Consider the following 21886-nt stretch of genomic DNA (forward strand, 5'->3'; position numbering starts at 1 on the left):
GTTGTGACTAAGGCCGGCATAGTACAACACTTACTGCGTCGGTGAAGGCCAACAGCATCGGATCGTAAAGCTGCACGAGGAAATCGGCCATCAAGAGGCGCCACATGTTGAATGAGGGAAGTACAACATATGAAAAGATCGCAATTGACTGACTGAAGCAACCAGTGGGCAAGTAAAGGCTGAACAAGCAAGCACTTTAGAGCTTCACATATCACATAATATATAAAATTATTTTTATGATTTTATAACTATTTATTACTGGCACAAATTGTTATATGTTGATGTTATATCTTATATGTTGTTATGTCTGTAATCTTGTTAATTGTGCTGCTGCCTGTCTTGGCCAGGACGCTCTTGGAAAAGAGATTCTTAATCTCAATGAGTTTTTTCTGGTTAAATAAAGGTAATAATAACTTTAGAAGTTAAGTGACTTGGAAGCAGCGCAAGGTCTTGGGAACTGTCGCTGAAGTTTCAATTGCTCTGGTATTTCCATCATCCTCATTCTAAGATAAAGTTGGACATTTTTCTATTATCGTTTGGCTTATTAAGAATATAAGGGACTAAACAGATGGCCAACTGTGCTACTATTGAATAAGACAAAAAATATAATTTTCTGTTGTATTCAAGTGTTTTGCATTCTTAATAATTTAAGCGTGTTGATATTCACATTTTACAAGTTTATACTTTTGCTACTTAACATTCCTGTAATTTTTATCATTTACATGATTGGATCACATAAGTCTAGCTGAGATAATCACTTTACACTAACTTTAGATTGCTTTTTGAATATTCACATTATAGTGCAACACAGGTTTAGCATGTCATACACAAGGGAAAATACATTGCTGTCTACTAAAGAAGTTAGCTATACATACCCTACTGCACAAGACGTAGACAGTGCAGAGCAGGTTATCCCACCACAGCAGGCTGACATGACGGAACATTCCCTGGCCTGATTCAGATTCAGTGTTTGAAGCCACTGTGTCCAGCATCATCTCAGCATCCTCCAGTAAGTCAAAGTCTGTTTCCAAGATGTCCAGTCAATCTTACAGTGATTCTCTGCAGAAAAGACAAGAAGCAGCAGCGGAAGTAGCGGCTACACAAGGGGCCGTATCTTACACCCAGCACAACTGACTTTGTACACCGACGCATGTATCATTCCTATTCTGCACCCGCGCACAGCGGACTTTTCCCTCCACAGACGCACGCCGATAAATTAGGGAATGAACTTGCGCTCGCGGGGGCGGTTCAGCGAAAAGTGGAGGCGTGTTCCGGCGCAAACGCTCCCTGGTGCTATTTTCCAGTTTTAGAAAGCAATTCCGCCACTGACCAGGAAAAACCCAGTCTAAAGACAGTGGCGCGTTAGTCATATGCTATTTTAAGTGAGCATGCTTGGCCTTAATGTAGTGTGTTAACGCGCATACACTTCTCTAATATAAACAGACGCAGCAGTTTTCATTTTTGCAAATCATACATTATTACAAGGAGAAATATTAACACACGAGGGAAATCATTGTTGTGTCCGTGAAGATGTGGAAAAAATCTTTCTAGATTTAAAAAAAAAAAAAATCTAGATTAGGCTACACATTTACCCAAATTATACACCTGTTAAACCGAAGCTAATTTGTGTGTGTTTCTCCCATCATCCCCAATGTCACTTCTCTGTGTTTTACGGCCCTGACGAGAGCGTCGGTCTCCTCGGCTGTGAACCGCTCCTGGCGTGCGCCGGCAAACCCGCCGTTATAATAGCAATCCGCCGTGGAACAAGCGTATGGCGGCAAATCAATGACAATAATAAACGAGCGCACAGCTGATGCTGGCGCGCGTGGTAAATGACTTTCGCGAGCGAATAACAGATGTACACGCGAGGAGACGGGAACTCGCGAGCTCATTCAAGCCCTGCGCGCGCGCAGATATCTCCTCTGCACGCAATACAAGCGATCGCGCGCGCGCATGATCATTCCCCACGCTCTCGCGCTCGATCTGCTCTCGCCTGCTGCTTTTGCTCGCTCGAACACTTTTATTTTTGGCAGTCGAGGGGCGGGGCTTACTGTTTTAATAACCTCAAATGTCATTGGTTACATCCCTTTTCCCGGAAGTCACTTGTGATTGGACGCTTGTGATTGTCAATCAAGAGCGGCAAAGGCACGACCCAAAAGCTGGTTGTCAACCACTGTTAAAAACAAAGAAGAAGAAGACAATCACTTGACTTAAGACATGGCTTCATTAACGGAGCAGATGCATGCGAGTTATCACTTAATTTGTTTTTATTTTATTTATTTATTGTTGTTTATTAATGTGTAATTTGATTTAATGCATTGTTAATATAGAATAGATTCTTACCAGAAACTACACTAGTCTTAGGGGTAGTGATTGCATTCTTGTGTTGTTAAGAGATATTTACAGACTGTAATGACACATTTCCATGGTTATTCGCATTGTAAATCTACCAAAATGTTTACAATTTTCTACATTTTATATTTATAACACTATTATTTGTGTTATTTGTATTAAAATATTTTTTAAAAATTGGAGGAAAATGGGAATGCAAAGATATATATGCTGTTGAAAATGAGTAAAACTTACAAAATTACAAAAAACTGCTTGTTAACATCAGGTGTCTTCAATGCTGGCAATAACATATATTTTGTAATTTTTACTCATTTTAAATGGTTAACATTTAAGGAATTAATTTGATTAATTATTACTCAATTCTAATTTGTTAAATGTTATTAATAATATTGCTTGTAATCTGTTGCCTCATTTTTATTAATTAGATATAAATAAAATCTATGTTTTCATTTTTACAGTGCACTAGTCTTAGGGGTAGTGATTGCATTCTTGTGTTGTTAAGAGATATTTACAGACTGTAATGACACATTTCCATGGTTATTCGCATTGTAAATCTACCAAAATGTTTACAATTTTCTACATTTTATATTTATAACACTATTAATTGTGTTATTTGTATTAAAATATTTTTTAAAAATTGGAGCAAAATGAGAATGCAAAGATATATATGCTGTAGTTCACCACTACATAACCACTATGCTCCCTCCCATTCACCATGCGTTTACCCAACCAAAATTATATTGGTTCTGAGAACCTCAGAAATGTAAAAAGTGTCTATTAAATAGTTGTAAATTTAACAAGGGCTTTGGATGAAAGATAAATTATGTGTTTATATCAATAAGCAAGAGTTTCTGGTAAGAATCTATTATTAACAATGCATTAAATCACATTACACATTAATAAACAACAATAAATAAATAAAATAAAAACAAATTAAGTGATAACTCGCATGCATCTGCTCCGTTAATGAAGCCATGTCTTAAGTCAAGTGATTGTCTTCTTCTTCTTTGTTTTTAACAGTGGTTGACAACCAGCTTTTGGGTCGTGCCTTTGCCGCTCTTGATTGACAATCACAAGCGTCCAATCACAAGTGACTTCCGGGAAAAGGGATGTAACCAATGACATTTGAGGTTATTAAAACAGTAAGCCCCGCCCCTCGACTGCCAAAAATAAAAGTGTTCGAGCGAGCAAAAGCAGCAGGCGAGAGCAGATCGAGCGCGAGAGCGTGGGGAATGATCATGCGCGCGCGCGATCGCTTGTATTGCGTGCAGAGGAGATGTCTGCGCGCACGCGAGGGCTTGAATTGCGTGCAGAGGAGATGTCTGCGCGCGCGCAGGGCTTGAATGAGCTCGCGAGTTCCCGTTTCCTCGCGTGTACATCTGTTATTCGCTCGCGAAAGTGATTTACCGCGCGCGCCAGCATCAGCTGTGCGCTCGTTTATTATTGTCATTGATTTGCCGCCATACAAGCGCACCGGCTCTTAAAGGGAATGTGAGAGGACGCTCTGATTGGTTTATTTCACGTTACGCCCAAACCACACCTATGAATAATGAAGCGACTTCAGACCAACACATTTTAGATTTGCGCCGGGCGCAAGAGGCATTTATCCCGTCTTTGCGTACCAGCTCTGGAAATTAGAAAAGTAATCAAAATGTAATCCAATCTAATCACTTACATTACTTTAATAAAGTAATTGAAATAGTTACACTAAATTTAAATAGGGTAATTTGTAATCTGTAACAAATTACATTTCCAAAGAAACCCTCCCAACACTGTGCTAAAGAGGCAAAATAAACACAAAATTAGAAAAAGAGTTTTGCAAGACATTAATGCATTAAATTTAAAATAAAATGTCCCAGGGACGTGCACAGGAATTTTGAGGGGCAGTTGCTCTGACCTGAAAAAAGTTTTTTTTAAATGTATTTATTTATTTATTTTTAAATTTGAAAATAAATAATCTGGATTGAATTGACAGATGGGGGAAAAACTCGCTTCTAATAAAAAATAAATAATAAAAAAACACTTTAATTTCGTGGAAAAATACAATCCTTTTTTAACCTTTTGGCTTCCCGTACATTCAGTTGTGCTTCTTGCTCGTATTCAGTTCTGATGGTAGGTATGGTAACTGGGCAACTACGCATGATTTGTAGTATGATTGCGTAAAGGGAACAGGAATTCCGGTAGGGAGCAGAATCGACTGCTACACCGGCCGCGTGCAGCGCTGCAGCCACGTAAACAGTTTGCCCTTCCCCTGCTGACTTTCACTTTCGGTGCCCGAATGGAAGTGAATGAGGCTTTGCGATTTTTATTTATCTAGGCCTACGTGAAATATAGTATATTTTTTTCCTACTATGGAAGTCAATGGGAACCAGAAACTGTCTGGTTACTGACATTCTTCTAAATATCTTCCTTTGTGTTCAGCAGAGGAAAGAAATTCATACAGGTTTGAAACAACTTAAGGGTGAGTATATGATGACAGAATTTTCATTTTAAAAGTGAACTAATCCTTTAATATATATGTGTGCAGGCGTGTAGACCTTCTTCACAAATCAACCCTCAACAAACTACATGTTAGGCCTTAAAAATGTATAATACAGAGATTTGTGTCGCGTCTGCGTATCCACGCGAACCGGAATTATCCCGACAACGTTGTATCTGTATAGAGGTAAAGGGAAGGAGGCCTTCCCAGGGGAGATACTAGTTGGCACTTCAGGACAGCGGTGTCGTCGTGTCCTGGCGCTGGTCCTTCATCAGATCTGGATACGGCCTGGATCCGGCGGACTGGTAAACCTCGGGATAAACAAAGACTAAAATTAGCGTAGACACCATTATTCTTATGATGTACATTCCGTTAATTGGTAAGTTTCATCAGGGCGTGAAGAAATATACAGCTGAGTATCGTCGGCATAACAGTGAAAGCTAATGCCATGTTTCCTAATGATATCTCCTAATGGTAGCATGTACAGAGTGAACAGCAACGGTCCTAGTACTGAGCCTTGTGGTACGCCATACTGAACTTGTGATCGATAAGACATCTCTTCATTTACTGCTACAAACTGATAACGGTCAGATAAGTATGATTTAAACCATGCTAGTGCAATTCCACTAATGCCAACATATTTTTCAAGGCTATTTAAAGGAATAGTTCACCCAAAAAAGAAAATTCTGTCATAATTTACTCACCCTCAAGTTGTTTCAAATTGCCTGGGGAAGGAGGGCATCTTGGAGGCTGACGAGGATGTGGTTAGGAGGGACCAGAGACCTCCAGGGCGGAGCCTTCCGTTCGGGCGGCCAGGGTGGAGTCTGCAGTTCGGGTGGCCAGGGCGGAGTCCACAGTTCGGGTGGCCAGGGCGGAGTCCACAGTTCGGGTGGCCAGGGCGGAGTCCACAGTTCGGGTGGCCAGGGCGGATCGGCCTTCATGGCCTTTCCATAAGAGACCAGCTTGGCCACAATTTTCTTGGGTGGAGTTATGGGCTTACGCTCAGGCTCAGAAACAGACTCAGGAACAGGTCTTGGGACAGGAATAGGCTCTGACATGGCGGCAGCCATCTTGGTCGGAGACGAGGGCTCAGGCGTAGCGGCGGCCATCTTAGCCAGAGGCGAGGGTTCAGGCGTGGCATGAAGCTCAGGCTGGACAGGCATGAATTGTAGAAGCTCAGGCTGGAAAGGCATGAATTGAAGAAGCTCAGTCTTGACAGGCATGACGGGACGAAACTCTGGAAGGGCGCTCTCGACAGGACGAGACTCTGGAAGGGCAGTCTCCATGGGACGAGACTCTGGAAGGGTGGTCTCGACCAGGACGAGACTCTGGAAGGGCAGTCTCCATGGGACGAGACTCTGGAAGGGTGGTCTCGATAAGGACGAGACTCTGGAAGGGCAGTCTCCATGGGACGAGACTCTGGAAGGGTGGTCTCGACAAGGACGAGACTCTGGAAGGGTGGTCTCCGCGGGACGAACCTGGAGCTGGCTTGTCGGCTGAAGCGGGCTCAGTAACCGGCGGCGAATTCTCAGGCGCGGCTGACATGGCGTGAACAGTCTCTGGCTCGGTAGGTATGACGTGAAGACATTCAGGCGGTTTGGTGAGGAAAATGGCTGGTGATGGTGGTTGAGTGGCGATGTCATCATCAGCCTCACCCAGGGTAAAGGCTGAACCGCTCAACAACAGCACATGATCCAGGTATTGTGCGAATGAACCTGGTTTTGCAGCTGGAGCTTGTTGGAGCAGAGGATTGTCCAGTCCAAGCCCGAATACGTTCTTTAGGACGTCATCTGTCCAGTTGACCTGGTGTGAAATTTCTAGGAAATGTCACATATACTTAAATCGGGCGGCCATCCTGGAAACAGTTTATCAGACGATTGGTTGGTTTTTGATAGATGCGGGAAATGCCCATATTTTATGTTTAAGGTCTGGTCTTCTGTCATGAAGCAGAAGGATTACAGATAAAGTTATCAACAGGTTTATTTGCAGAAGTATGTGATAGCAACAATGGAAGCAGGTGAGTAACTGATGAATATAGTGTTCATGGATATCTGGATGAGTAAAGGTCTTATCTGTTGTAGATTCTGAAATGGAGATCGAGGCAGATGACTGAAGACTAGGGATGGCTGACACGAAACAGTCGTTCTGAAGCTTTGCGAGATCCCGAAGCGCAGATGTTTCGAAACACTGATCCGAAGCGTGATTCAAAACACCCATGTCACGTGACTATGGCCAAACGAAGCCTCGAAGTGTTTCACGAGTGTTTCATCAGGTGTGATCCGCGAAATCAGCGTTTGATTGACACGGTCGGGAGCAGACCACACAATCGCACATCTGTATAAAAGTGAAGTCAACGCATCTTGACCTCGTGGGTTTTTGTGAGAGGAGTTTGATTTTGAGATAGCGGATTTTTGGTGATATAGTGACATTTATAGTGCGATTTGTTTAGTTATATTTAGGCTTACATTTAAATTTACACATTGACTGATAGGCTACAGACAGAGTATACATATAGTCAGGGGTGCACATAACTTTTTCAGTGAGTTACTCAGATGAGGACCAGGAGATGGTGTTTGGTCCTCACCCCATATGTAGCGTTGCCACAGCTGTCAATCATGACGTCACATTTCCGTTTTTATAGCATAAAATAACTAACTAAAACCAAACTTATAAAAAAAAAATAAACGAACACTTAAATTTACATCAGCGTGAAAAGAACGACCTAAAATGATAGAAAACACCTTTGGAAAAAATTTATTTGAAGTGTTATTTGATTGTTCAGATATATTTATTTGTATAAATTAAATATAATTAATCCTTATTAAAGATATTAAACAGCAGTGAATTTTCTCTTTTTATTTTGTTGTTTGATCAATATTAAGTGTACAGAAGGCATTAGGTTTATCATGCACTGTCACTTTAAGAGTGTGCAGATCCAATTGCACTGATGCACGGTAGGCTACGTTCTGTAAAGACATAACCGACTGTGTTTACGTGAATACTCTCCAAAACGGACATTTAGACATAATGTTGTGTGTATTTGTCCATTCAGACGCGAAAGAGAGCTCGATTCAGTCCTTGCGCGCAGCACGCTGTGTCTATGTGCAGGGCTGCACGCTTCGGGTCGTGTGTGTGTGTGTGTGTTCGCACAGAAAAACATACCGAATAAAGCTGTCTTTCGCGTCGTCACTCTTATTCAGATATATCCATATGTCTGCTCTTCTCTTTCTCCCAGACGTTTACATTTTTTAACGATTTGAGACATGCATGCCGACTCGGTAGATCAGCACGTTACAATTCAAATGTGCGCATCTTCCACAAACGCAAATCAGTTCTGACTGGATCACTTCCCCAATCGTCCCTCCCTTACATTTCCGTCTAGTTTTTATTCGTCATAGTGGTCGTCATTTAAAACAAGGTTTTTATTTAGTTATCGTCTCGTTTTCATCTGTGAAAAAATTAAATTTTTTTATTTTTATTTAACCCTTATTTAACCAGGGAAATCCTTTGAGAACAAGTCTCTTTTGCGAAGGAGCCCTGGCCAAGAAAGCCGCAATAAAAGTTCCACATAAAATACAAATATAACAAATACAATGAACATACAAGACATAATACATTAATAGTACACTGAATCAACCAAAAAATGAATAAATAAAAATAAAAAAGACATCCCATTGTCACCATAGACTTATACTAATTTGGGAAGCAGGGACAGGTGCCCATTGTGCCAGCTTCCCGGTACTTTACTAGCCTCTTAAATTGACCAAAGGAGACCAAGTTATCAAGTTTTAATTCATTCTGTAGCAGATTCCACGCTGATGGGGCAGAAACTCTAAATGCTTGCTTCCCTAACTCTGTGCGAGCCCTAGGCACAACCAGGTGGAGATTATTATTAGACCGCAGAGAGCGAGTGCTGGCCTTGAAGGACATGAGCCTACAGAAATAAGGGGGCAATGTCCCAATGATGGATTTATATATAAACAATCGCCACCGGGTTAGCCTGCGCTGAACAAGGGAGGGCCACTGGACTAGATTATACAGAGTGCAACAATGTGTAAAGGGTTTGCACCCTGTAATAAATCTCAGTGCACCATGATAAGCTGAATCCAGTTGGTGCAAATATTTGTTAGGGGCGTGCATATATAAAAAATCACCATAGTCCATAAGAGACAGGAAAGTAGCCTCGACCAATTTCTTCCTTGTTGCAAAAGAAAAGCAGGCCCTATTCCTAAAATAGAACCCTAGCTTTAACCTAAGTTTCCGGGCTAAATTTTGGATATGAGCCTTAAAAGTCAAATGGTCGTCAAGTAAAATCCCTAAGTACTTATACTCAGCCACACGCTCTATTAGATTTCCCTGCAGGGTAACAATGTTTGGAGGGATAGCAGTGGAGTTCCTGTTATTTGAGAACAGGACCATCTTAGTTTTATTTGCATTCAACACAAGCTTCAAGTCAGATAGCCAAGATTGTACAGTGTCAAAGGCATCCTGCAGGTACTGAAAGGTCTGGTGAAGGGTTTCTCCACAAGTATAAATGATTGTGTCATCAGCATAAAAATGAAACGGAGCATTGTGGACATGTGAACCGAGGTCATTTACATAAATGGTAAATAAAAGTGGACCCAGCACTGATCCCTGAGGAACCCCTGATACAACTTGTAAAAAAACCTGAAGAGATACCGTCAAAGGTGACACATTGAGTCCTATCTGAGAGATAATTTTCAAACCAACCCACTGCATTCTCTGAAAGACCAATGTTGAGCAGTCTCTGTTTTAAAATACAATGGTTCACCGTATCAAAAGCTTTGGAAAGATCGATGAAAAGAGCTGCACACATCTTTTTGCTGTCCAGTGCCTCAATGATGTCATTCACAACCTTCAGTGAAGCAGAGATGGTACTATGTTCCTTTCGGAAACCCGACTGAAACTCTGAGAGAATATTATTAACACATAAAATGAACACTGCCTAGGTTGCATTTTGGCGACAGTACGCAAAGGCGCGTAGTAACACAAGTGGCATTACGCATTCCTGATTTTTGTCGCGCATGCGTACCTGCGTACCAGTTATGTGCACCCCTGCATATAGTGACACATTAATAGATGCATAGAAATATATATAGTCAGATAGATTAATAGATAGACTCATATATGTATAGATACATAGATAGATAGGCCTACATAGATACATAGATGAAGATAGATAGATAGATATATATAAATAAAAATAACATTATGCACAGTGAGGAGCCTACAGGTTACAAGCTTCACATATTAGAAAAATACAATAATAAAAAAACAACACATTTTTTAATGGCTCGTTGTCATGTTTTTTTTTTTCAGATCAACACCTGCAAGTGACCACTAGGTGTCACCGTTGAGACGGGTGTCGGATTGTTTCACGAAGCCTCGACACAATATGACACATTTGCTTCAACTGTTTCATTGTTTCACGAAGCCTCGATCTGCCCACCACTACTGAAGACAGAACGTTCTGGTAGGTATCGTTCAGGGTAAGGAGTCGGGTAAGTGTTCTTTGCGGGAATGACGAGACCAGACTATCGTGAACTGCAGTGGGAAGAGTTATATAGTGCTGAATGATGACAGGTGACAGCGATTTCTGTGATTGGGAAGTGCATGCAGGTGAGGGCCAGGGAGGATGATGGGAAATGTAGTGAGGAGGTGGTTACTAGCTGGTGACTGTGACACCTGTAAGGTCTACATTCACAGTTTACATGATATTTATGTATGGCTCCCACAGCTGATCAAAGTTTTAGCAATATAAGTTAGCCTTTCCAGTCCGATACAGTTTGATATCTCCTTTATCCAAATGTTCATGGATAGAGCATCCATACTCTTCCAGCATAATGCAATAGCTCTTCTGGCTTGAAGGAGACCAAAGTCTACAAGTTTAATCTGTCTTGATGTTTGTATAAAGCCCATTGGATATATTCCAAGAATACAAAGATTTACATTCAAAGGAATTTGAATTTTAAACATGTCTGACATATATTTTATAACCTCCTTCCAGAAGTTTTGTATTTTTGGACATTCCCAGAGGAAATTATATAATGTACCTTTATTATCCAAGCATTTAGAACAAACATCTGGAATATTACCAGACATTTGATGAAGTTTGACAGGTGTTATATACTGTAGGTTCTCATTAACCATTTAAATTGACGTAATTTAAACCTTGTATTTATTGTCTGTGTTTGTGCTTTACGATCTTTCCAGTCTGCCTCATCTTCCTGTATATCCATTTTCCAGGCATTTAATTTGTCCAATGTTGACTTAGTACTGTGTTTGCCCATTAAATTATAGTACACATATACGTGAACCTTGCCTTCTAAATTTCCAAGAGTTATTTCTTCAAATTTTGATAAAGATGACATATACAGTAGATTATCCGTTCTTCTTTTGAATAACATGTAACTTTTCAACTGTAAATATAAATTAAAAAAATGCTTTTTGGAGATTGTATATTTCTGGCATAGCTGATCAAATGAAAGTAAAACTCCATGTTCATATAGATCCATAATTTTCTGAATGCCTCTTATATTAAATCATGTGATATAACTTAAATCCTCCATCTTTATTACCATGTATAAATGATTCATTATCCCAAATGGGATATCACCAATATGCTTATGTGCAGCGTGCCAGATTGAAACAGGATTTTTAAGGAAATGTTTTTTTTTTGTTTTCTTCTTCAATGACTTAGTATCTGAGGAGTATATATACAATTTGAATGGTATATCTGGGATGGACTCTTGTTCAATGTCTACCCAAGCTGGAGGTGCTGTTGTACAGAATAGACATTTTAATTATGTTAATTTGTCCATTTTTTTCAATGCTTCATTGGTTCTTTCCACCAGGGGATTGTAATTTTTCGAGAGGATTTCACTAAGGTCAAGCTACCTAGAGTTAGTATAATGTCTAAAGTGGACTGTCGAAATAAAGTGGAACCAAGTTCTATTCCATTACAGAAGAAATTACTACAAAGACGCACTTAACAACAAGAAAGGTCATGATTGTCAAACATAATTGAAAATACTATTTGGACTATTTGGTCAAATTCTGCTAAAGTGCTGATGTAACAGGTACAGAAAGTGTACTGTTTAATATATGTATAGTTTATAAGAAATTACACAACATTGTATGTTTGCATACACCTGATATAATTGCCTAAGTGAAATGAGCGGTTTCCCCTTTAATTGCTGTGATGTCATCATGAGCCTACACAATTTCCTGTTTTGTCGTCTCCTCTTCCTCTTGGCATTGTTAATTCACTGAAGAGGTGAGTTATTTTTGGCTCCTGTTAATCTTAATTAAACTTTATTGTAATTGTTGCCAATATGTCTATTTTTTCGCTCTTATCTATGTATATAATATTATTTTACCTATCTGTGTGGTTATTTTAGGTTAGGTTAGGTTACTTTATTGGTACCCGTAGGTAAACTGGTTTTACAGTCTAAGAGGCAGAACATCCTTAAGACATAACATGCAAAGCACAAAACATACAAAAACAGGTAATAAAAATTAAGTTAACAAGGAACAGAGAACAGTACCTGACCAAAGTGCTTATATGTTTTGTGCAAATCATTTTATAGTTTATTTAACAGACTAATTGCTGCTGGTACAAAACTGTTTTTAAATCTTTTGGTTCTGCAACCAGGAACTTTTAGCCTCCGTCCAGAGGGGAGATACTGGAATTCCCTACTCAAAGGATGCAGACTATCTTTGTTGATGACCATAGCTAGCCTCTGTAGTTGGTTTGCACACAGAGTGGTCAGGTGCGACTGGAGCTCCCCAGTCAGCTTACTCTACCATTTAACAATTTGGTTTAGGCGATTCTTGTGCTTGACTGAGACACAACCAAACCATGCCACCAGGGAGAATGATATGATGGTTTCAATAAAAGACTGATAAAATAATGTCATCATTGTCTTGTCTATATTAAAATAGTGCAATTTTCTCAAACAGTATAGGCGCTGTTGCCCTTTCTTACAGACAGCCTCACAATTCTCCTGGAAATTTAATTTAGAGTCAATAATTGTCCCTAGGTATCTATACGATTGTACTTGATCCACTAGTTGACCATTTATGGTTATTGCCTCATATCCTGGGGTTTTTCCAAAATCAATGTACATATCCTTTGTTTTGGATATGTTCAGTTGAAGGTGCGGCGACTCACACCATTGGACAAAGTCTTCAATTATTGGACCATGGCCTCTATCATTTTTATGGAGGCCATGGTCCAATAATTGAAGACTTTGTCCAATGGTGTGAATTTTTGTCATTATACCCTATTTAAGTTATATTTTTGACTTTGGGCCTAAATGTGAAATGAAAGCACATGTGACTAGTGTACATCACATTTGTTTTATAGAAGCAACATAAGGGTGATTATTCGGAGGTTGCTCTTCTTTGTTTTCTATATCAGTAAAAGATCCAGCAAAACTGCCACCTATTGTCCCGTGTCTGTCTCGACGAAGCTACACAACGCAGACAAGTGCATGTATAACTGGTGTCGCTAGCCACCGGATACACTGAGAAAGCAGCAGTTTTAGTCAGTTAAAATCATCCGTCCTTTCATTCAATGACAACATATTAGTTCTACAAATCTACACCAAACATGTTCATCAGCTGCTACTGACTGAAGATCATAGATGATAGATTTTATGGTTACGTGAGAATCATGAGGAAACAAAGAAAGCAAACAGATCAGATGTACTGACCTGGCTCAACCTGATCAGAAAGAGATCCTGAGAGATTATCCTCCTGATGTTGCCATAGGCCGACTCTAGTGCCACTCGCCACACCCAGAACATCATATATAACCTGTGTTGTGTTCAGATGTGTGTGTGCTGAAGACTGCGCTTGAGCTCATAACACTGGAAGCACTGCTGTGAACATCAAGGTATGTGTGTCTTTAATGACTTTGAGTTAGTGAACTTCATATGGTCAGTTGTCATAAGGTCTACAGTGATAAAGAAACATTTAGGTAAGTGTTTGTTCTTGTTATAGCTTTTAACATGGTTGTGCTGTTGTATCTTTGATTATCTTCATAATAGAATATGGCTTATTAACTTAAGTAACTGCATGGAAATTAAGTAATTCCAGGTCTTGAGCACATTACAGTTCCACATCAGATCACTAAACTACTGTTATTTCAAAGACACTTACAGTCTACTGTAAATTTCTTTGGATCTGTTTCTTCTCCTAAAGGCAGCTGGCGTACCCTGTACAAATGTCCGATTGACAAGCGGACAGGTGACCTCCAGTGGAGGATTGTACATGGGGCAATAGCTACACAGACATGTGGTACACCTCAATCCTAGTGTTGGGGTGGGTTGTCCTTTTTGTTCTGAGACAGAGTCAATCTTTCATCTTTTTGTGCAGTGTTCACGATTGGGTAATCTTTTTGATTTTTTTAAGGAATTGTTTTTTTGTCCCTGGGGGAAGATTTTTCTTTTCAATTGGTCATTTTCAGGCCAAAGTATTAATTTCAAAAGAAAAATGTGTCAGTTTTAATTATTTTTTTATCTGGCACTGCAAAATTGGCTATTTGGAAGACAAGGAAAAACAGACTGTTGGGGCAAAGGTCAATAAAGGTTGTGTCTATGTTTTTAGGTTTGGTAGCTTGTCGATTGAGGGTGGAGTATACTTATTACAAGTTGGTGGAATCTCTACCAAAGTTGATAGAATTATGGGGAATAAATGAAGTATTATGTAAATTGCATGATAATTGGTTTTGAGATTTTAAAGGGGAAAAAAGGAAAGAAAGAAAGTGTAATCTATTTTTAATATTTATTTTGTTTATATCTTTTGTAATAGCAAGTCGATTGTAAAAATAAAGGTGAACTTAATCCTCTCTCTCTCTCTCTCTTCTGTCATGAACTGCTCCGAGACATGAAGGTGGAGAATCCAAACGCAGCTTTTATTAAGGGGTAATCCAAAGAACAGGCAGGGTCAAACACAGGTAGGCAGTCCAAACAAACAAACAAACAAACAAAACAGGCAGGGGTCAGAGGCAAAAGAGTAATCCATGGAACAGGCAAGAAATCCAAAATACCAAGAGACATGATACCAGGGAAAATGCTTGGAAATGCAGTGTAACAACATACAAGACTTCGCGGTGAGTGAATGAATGAACAAGGTATAAATAGACAGACTAACAGGATGATGAGACACAGGTGAATGCAATCAGTGAATGAGGTACAGGTGAATGTGATCAGTGACAAGTGATGATGAGTCCGGGCAGTGAGTATGGGAGATGTAGTTGTGAGTGATAGTCTTATGTGGAGTGCCCTCTGGTGCCCCACATAAGATCTGCAGTCAAACAGGCAAACATACCCACGGGCATAAAGCTTGAGATCGCATCTGTACAGATATGTGACTGACACATTAGCTGGTAAGTATTCAACTGCGTTTATTAAACATTTTGTGACGTTACAGTTCCCTGCTACGGTGGCCTCTTAGGACCCTAATAGTGTCTCACAGGATATCCTTACATCTCCCTTATTCAGTAAACAAAAACATATTCACTGTGCATTCTTTAAACATAAAAATAAATAATAATTTGGTGCCAGAGGTTGCCAGTACTTAACACACCGCAGGAGGACGGTCTTTACCCCCCTTCATTCCAGACCGACTGTGTCACAATTACTTTAGCCTAAACTGAGCATGGAACATGACTCAACCATAAGGCTATACATTACCTGATGAACTTATGACCAGATACTAAGGCTCAACACATTTAACACTTTTTTTTTTTTTTTTCAAACAATAAACTCTTGTTATAACTCAACTGTGTAATGATGAGCTAAAAGCCGTCTACTATAAATCAAGTCTGTCAGGGGCTTTTCTAATGCGCTCTGACCGTCTCTCTGGAGCTGCCTCTGGCTCCGTCATGACAGGTGCATTCTCCTCTAAAACCCCTGGCTGATTGTTTGTTGCTGTTCCATGCTGTGCACATTTGTCCCTGTACTCCTCTACTGAAGGAACTGCATTGCTGGCCTGTGTTTTAAGTAGCTGCAACCTGTTTCGTCTGACCAGAGCCCCGGTGTCCGTCTGGACTGCATAGGACCTCGGAGCCACTTCATTCAGCACTGTTCCAGCGCTCTGCCAGTCCTGTCTTTCTGTGTTGAAAACTCTGACTCTGTCACCCGCCTGCAGAGGTTGCATTGCTTTTGCTGTGCGATCAAAGTATCTCTTTTGTTTTTCCTTTAATTTTTTCATGGCCTCCAGCACAGGTGTCGGGCCTTGTTTCTTCACTGCTGGGATCTGTGTCTGTAGTCGTCTGCCCATGAGCAGTTCAGCCGGAGACTTCCCACTCGCCAGAGGTGCTGCTCTATAAGCCAGCAGAGCCAAATAAGGATCCTCACCATTCTCTGTTTCCTTTGTCAGAAGACTTTTCACTATTTGAACACCCTTTTCAGCCTTGCCATTTGCCTGTGGAAAGTGTGGGCTTACTGTGATGTGTTCAAATCCATACTCTCTGGCAAACTGCTTGAACTTCTGACTGGCATACTGAGGCCCATTGTCCGAGACGACAGTTCCTGGAATGCCATGTCGTGCAAAGCTGCACTTCATATGCTTAACTATTCCTGTTGCTGTTGTGCTCGTGAGCATAGCCATCTCAGGATAGTTGGAGTTGTAGTCGATCATCAGTAAATACTCTCTGCCTCTGAAGTGGAACAGGTCCGTCCCAATTTTTTCCCATGGGTGCTCCGCCCTCATGTCTGTGAGCAGCGGTTCTCTTTGCTGTCTGTTATGGTAAGTCAGGCAAGTGGCACAGTCATTGTTCATCTCTGCTATGTCACGATTCATGCCTGGCCAGTAAACAGTCTGTCTGGCTAGTCTCCTTGTTTTCTCTATGCCCAAGTGCCCTCTATGCAGTATTCGGAGGACCTCCTTCCGCAGCTTTGTTGGGATGACTATTTGGTCACCTTTTAGCAACAGGCCATCAGCTACCGCCAACACATCCTGGAATGAGTAGTACTGCGGGCACGCTTGCTTTGGCCACTCATTTCGCATGTGCCATATCACTTTCTGGAGCTGGCGGTCCACTACCGTCTCCATTACTATTTTCTCTTTCAGGGTAGGGCTCACAGGTAGAGCCTCCACCACAGCATCCACGTGGCCTCTTATGGCTTCATATTCCTCCGTGCCGTCTGTGTTCAGTCCTTGTGCTGGTCTGGCCCTTGACAGAGCATCAGCCACTACCAGGTATTTCCCCGGCTTGTATGACAGTTCATAGGTATACTTCTGTAGACGCATCATTTACATTTACATTTACATTTAGTCATTTAGCAGACGCCTTTATCCAAAGCGACTTACAACTGAGGACTACAACAAGCGAGTCATCGTGAAGAAGCAAAAATAACGCAAGAAGTGCTCAAAATACAAAGTTCTGGAATTGCTCAGAGTAGCATAAGCCAAAACAAAGGAGGGTAAAGGAGAGGTTTTTTTTTTTTTTTTTTTTTTTTTATGTCAAGTGCTCACGGAAGAGATGAGTTTTCAGTTGTCTTTTGAATGTGGTCAGGGATTCTGCATTCCGGACGAGGGTAGGGAGATCATTCCACCAGCAAGGAACCGTGAATGAGAATGTTCTGGAGAGTGATTTTGTGGCTCTCTGTGATGGTACCACGAGTCGTCGCTCATTGACCGATCGCAGGCTTCTGGTAGGGATGTAGACTCGTAGGAGCGAGTGAAAGTAGGAGGGAGCTGAGCCTGTGGTCGATCTGTAAGCAAGCGTCAATGCCTTGAACTTGATGCGAGCAGCGAGTGGTAGCCAGTGCAGAGAGATGAACAGAGGAGTGACGTGGGCCCTTTTGGGCTCGTTGAAGACAAGACGGGCTGCAGCATTCTGGATCATTTGTAGAGGTTTAATTGCACATGATGGAAGACCAGCCAGAAGAGCATTGCAGTAATCAAGCCTAGAGATAACCAAGGCCTGGGCGAGAAGTTGTGTTGCATGCTCAGTTAGGAAAGGCCTGATCTTCCTGATGTTGTGCAGTGCAAACCTGCATGATCGAGCTGTCTTTGTGATGTGGTCTGTGAAGGTCAGATGCTCATCAAATGTTACTCCAAGGTTTCTGACCGACCTTGATGGGGTGATTAAAGTTGAATCTAGCTGGATAGTGAAGTCGTGCTGTAGGGACGGGTTGGCAGGGAGGACGAGAAGCTCAGTCTTTGCCAGGTTGAGCTGCAGGTGATGTTCCTTCATCCACGCCGAGATGTCCGCCAGACAGCTTGAGATACGTGTAGCTACTGTGGGATCATCAGGTGGAAATGAGAGGTAGAGCTGGGTGTCATCAGCATAGCAATGGTAAGAGAAGCCATGTGCCTGTATGATGGGTCCCAGTGATGTGGTGTAAATGGAGAAGAGGAGCGGTCCAAGAACTGAACCCTGAGGAACCCCTGTAGTCAGTTGATGTTCTTTGGATACCTTGCCACTCCATGCGACCCTGAAGGACCTACCTGTGAGATAGGACTCAAACCAGTGGAGAGGAGTTCCAGTGATGCCCAGTGATGAGAGGGTGGACAGGAGGATCTGATGATTCACAGTGTCGAAGGCAGCAGACAGATCCAGGAGAATGAGAACTGATGATTTGGAGGCAGCTTTTGCGATCCGTAGGGCTTCTGTGACTGACAGCAATGCAGTCTCGGTTGAATGCCCTTTCTTGAAGCCAGATTGGTTTACGTCTAGTTGGTTGGTCAGAGAGAGGAAGGATGTTACTTGGTTGAAGGCAACTCGTTCAAGTGTTTTCGCAATGAACGGTAGGAGAGAGACAGGTCTGTAATTCTCTAAGAGTGATGTGTTTAATGTGGGTTTCTTAAGCAGTGGAGTTACCCGAGCCTGCTTGAATGCTGTAGGAAAAGTGCCAGTGTGGAGGGATGAGTTGATGATGTGTGTGAGTGCTGGTAGAAGTGTGGGAGAAATGGCTTGTAGAAGGTGTGAGGGGATGGGATCTAGAGGACAGGTGGTGGGGTGACTGGAGAGGAGAAGTTTAGATACTTCTTCCTCGGTCAGTGGAGAGAATGAGGAGAGAAGGTGTTTCGGATTGGGAGGGGTTGGACTGGGTTCCTGTGTGTGTGGAGTTGAGAATTGACTGCTGACAGTTGTTGTTTTGTTGGTAAAGAAGTTAGCAAAATCATCAGCAGTTAAAGAGGAGGTGGGTGGTGGTGGAGGTGGACAGAGGAGAGAGTTGAATGTCTTGAAAAGTGTTCGTGTGTTAGCGGTGCTGTTGATCTTGTTGTGAAAATAAGAAGATTTTGCAGCATGAACATCAGCAGAAAAGGAAGAGAGCAGAGATTGATACATACTAAGGTCAGTTTTGTCTTTTGATTTGCGCCATTTCCTCTCTGTTGCCCTGAGTTTCGTCCGGTGTTCACGAAGAACCTCAGATAACCAGGGGTTAGAGGGAGTAGTACGTGCTGGCCTGGAGGAGATAGGGCAGATATTGTCTAAAGAAGAAGTTAGAGTGGAGCATAAAGTATCTGTTGCGGTATTAACATCCAGAGATGAGAAGTGTGAGTGTGAGGGAAGAGAAGATGACACAGCAGTGGAGAGATGGGAGGGAGAGAGTGAGCGCAGGTTTCGTCTGAAAGTAGCTGGTAGGGGGGTTGGTGGAGCATGGGTAGTGAGTTGTAGATTGAATGTAATGAGGAAATGATCAGAAACATGGAGAGGTTTCACCACAATGTTGTCTGTGATGCAGTTGCGTGTGTAGACCAGGTCCAGTTGGTTGCCTGATTTGTGAGTACCTGAGGTGATGAGCCGTTTGAGATCGAATGAGGCTAGGAGAGAGATGAAGTCTGTTGCATGCGGCTTCTCTAGATGAATGTTGAAATCACCGAAGACTACAAGTGGGGTTCCATCCTCAGGGAAAGAAGACAGCAGCACATCCAGCTCCTCTACAAAGCTTCCCAGTTGACCTGGGGGGCGATATATGACTACAATATGGATCTTAATGGGAGTTGTAAGAGTAATAGCATGATATTCAAACGAGTAGTTATTGCAGAGAGAAGAGAGAGTTGAGTAATTCCAATTGTTAGAAATGAGAAGACCTGTGCCCCCACCCCTCCCAGACTGGCGAGGAGTGTGAGAGAAGGAGAAGTTGTTCGAGAGAGCAGTCGGGGTTGCTGAGTCTTCTGGACGAATCCAGGTCTCAGTTAAACCTAAAATATTAAGAGTAGAGTGAGATGCAAAGGCTGGAATGAAGTCAGCTTTGTTGACTGCTGACTGACAATTCCATAGACCCATAGAAATGGAGAGAGGTGTGTGAGAGGATGGGAGAATAGGACGCAGATTAGCAGTATTGCGCTGCCTTCTGTGCGTGATGGGAGAGCGTCGTCGAGAGACAACAGGAATGTATTGAAAGCACATATTTAGTAGGGAAATACTATACCAGTGTGAAAGGAAGAGGGAGAATAGGATACTTAAGTGCCTTGCAGGTGTCCTTGCTCGGTGGAGTCGCGCAGGTAGAGTCGATGGTCTTTACCCGAGTCGGTCTTCACACGAGGAGAGCTGAACGCTTCCGCTGACGCTTCCGCGACAGCGCGCACACTACAGAAATATAGTGCTTTCAAACGCCTGAGTGAGGACAGCTGCTAGGCCAGGCAATTAGCACAGGCAAATCAAATAATCCGAAAATGGGAGAAAATCGAAACTGTCTCTATGAACAGCTACACTTAAGTGCTATAAAATTTAAACTGCAATAGCCCACTTCTCAGACGCGGCTGTGATATAAAGTAGTCACGCGTCTAATTAAAATACAGATTTGTGTGAAGGAAAAAATGTACAATAACCACAGAATCGAAAATAGCCCTACTTTCTGGAAAATAATACACTAAACAACAAGAGAACTGAATATTAAGAAAAAACCACTTGCGCTCTCGTTCGTTCTACACGCAGACTGACGCTCGTCCTGCACTGTTCTGATTCTCCTAGCCTTATATCTGTTCTACAGTTGCTGCTAGGCCAGGCAATTAGCACAGGCAAATCAAATAATCCGAAAATGGGAGAAAATCGAAACTGTCTCTATGAACAGCTACACTTAAGTGCTATAAAATTTAAACTGCAATAGCCCACTTCTCAGACGCGGCTGTGATATAAAGTAGTCACGCGTCTAATTAAAATACAGATTTGTGTGAAGGAAAAAATGTACAATAACCACAGAATCGAAAATAGCCCTACTTTCTGGAAAATAATACACTAAACAACAAGAGAACTGAATATTAAGAAAAAACCACTTGCGCTCTCGTTCGTTCTACACGCAGACTGACGCTCGTCCTGCACTGTTCTGATTCTCCTAGCCTTATATCTGTTCTACAGTTGCTGCTAGGCCAGGCAATTAGCACAGGCAAATCAAATAATCCGAAAATGGGAGAAAATCGAAACTGTCTCTATGAACAGCTACACTTAAGTGCTATAAAATTTAAACTGCAATAGCCCACTTCTCAGACGCGGCTGTGATATAAAGTAGTCACGCGTCTAATTAAAATACAGATTTGTGTGAAGGAAAAAATGTACAATAACCACAGAATCGAAAATAGCCCTACTTTCTGGAAAATAATACACTAAACAACAAGAGAACTGAATATTAAGAAAAAACCACTTGCGCTCTCGTTCGTTCTACACGCAGACTGACGCTCGTCCTGCACTGTTCTGATTCTCCTAGCCTTATATCTGTTCTACAGTTGCTGCTAGGCCAGGCAATTGACCGTTCGCAAAACCCCGCCCTCGAACGGTTCTCGTCCAATCCTAGCTCAGCAACTGTAACTAAGGAGAAGGACCTCCGTCAAACATTCCGATTTCAGCAAGATAGTGCAATGATGCGCCTATGGCAGTGAGGTCTGCACGGGCTTAAAACTTGCTGTATTTTATGATTGCTTGCAACTATTATTAAAAAATAGGCTACATGTACAAACACCGTTTCACTACGGCACTGCGGCCCCTCATCAGTCAGCAAACAAGAGGAAAAAAAGAGAAAAAGCACGGACTTACTAATTACGAAACTTTGATGTGGTTGAACAGGTACACAGTCA

General features: G+C 41.8%; 1 protein-coding gene across 1 annotated transcript in view; it reads left to right on the top strand.

Moving 5' to 3' along the window:
• The first annotated feature begins 13693 nt into the window (after positions 1-13693).
• LOC307002150 (uncharacterized protein) overlaps positions 13694-21886 on the top strand; it is a 28719-nt gene continuing 20526 nt past the window's right edge. Inside the window, exon 1 of the mRNA XM_079619460.1 lies at positions 13694-13751. The gene's annotated coding sequence lies outside the window, so the exon portion shown is untranslated. The remainder of the gene's footprint in view (positions 13752-21886) is intronic.

Source organism: Phoxinus phoxinus, assembly GCF_949152265.1.
Source record: "Phoxinus phoxinus genome assembly, chromosome: 7".
In the NCBI taxonomy this organism is placed as follows: Eukaryota; Metazoa; Chordata; class Actinopteri; order Cypriniformes; family Leuciscidae; genus Phoxinus; species Phoxinus phoxinus.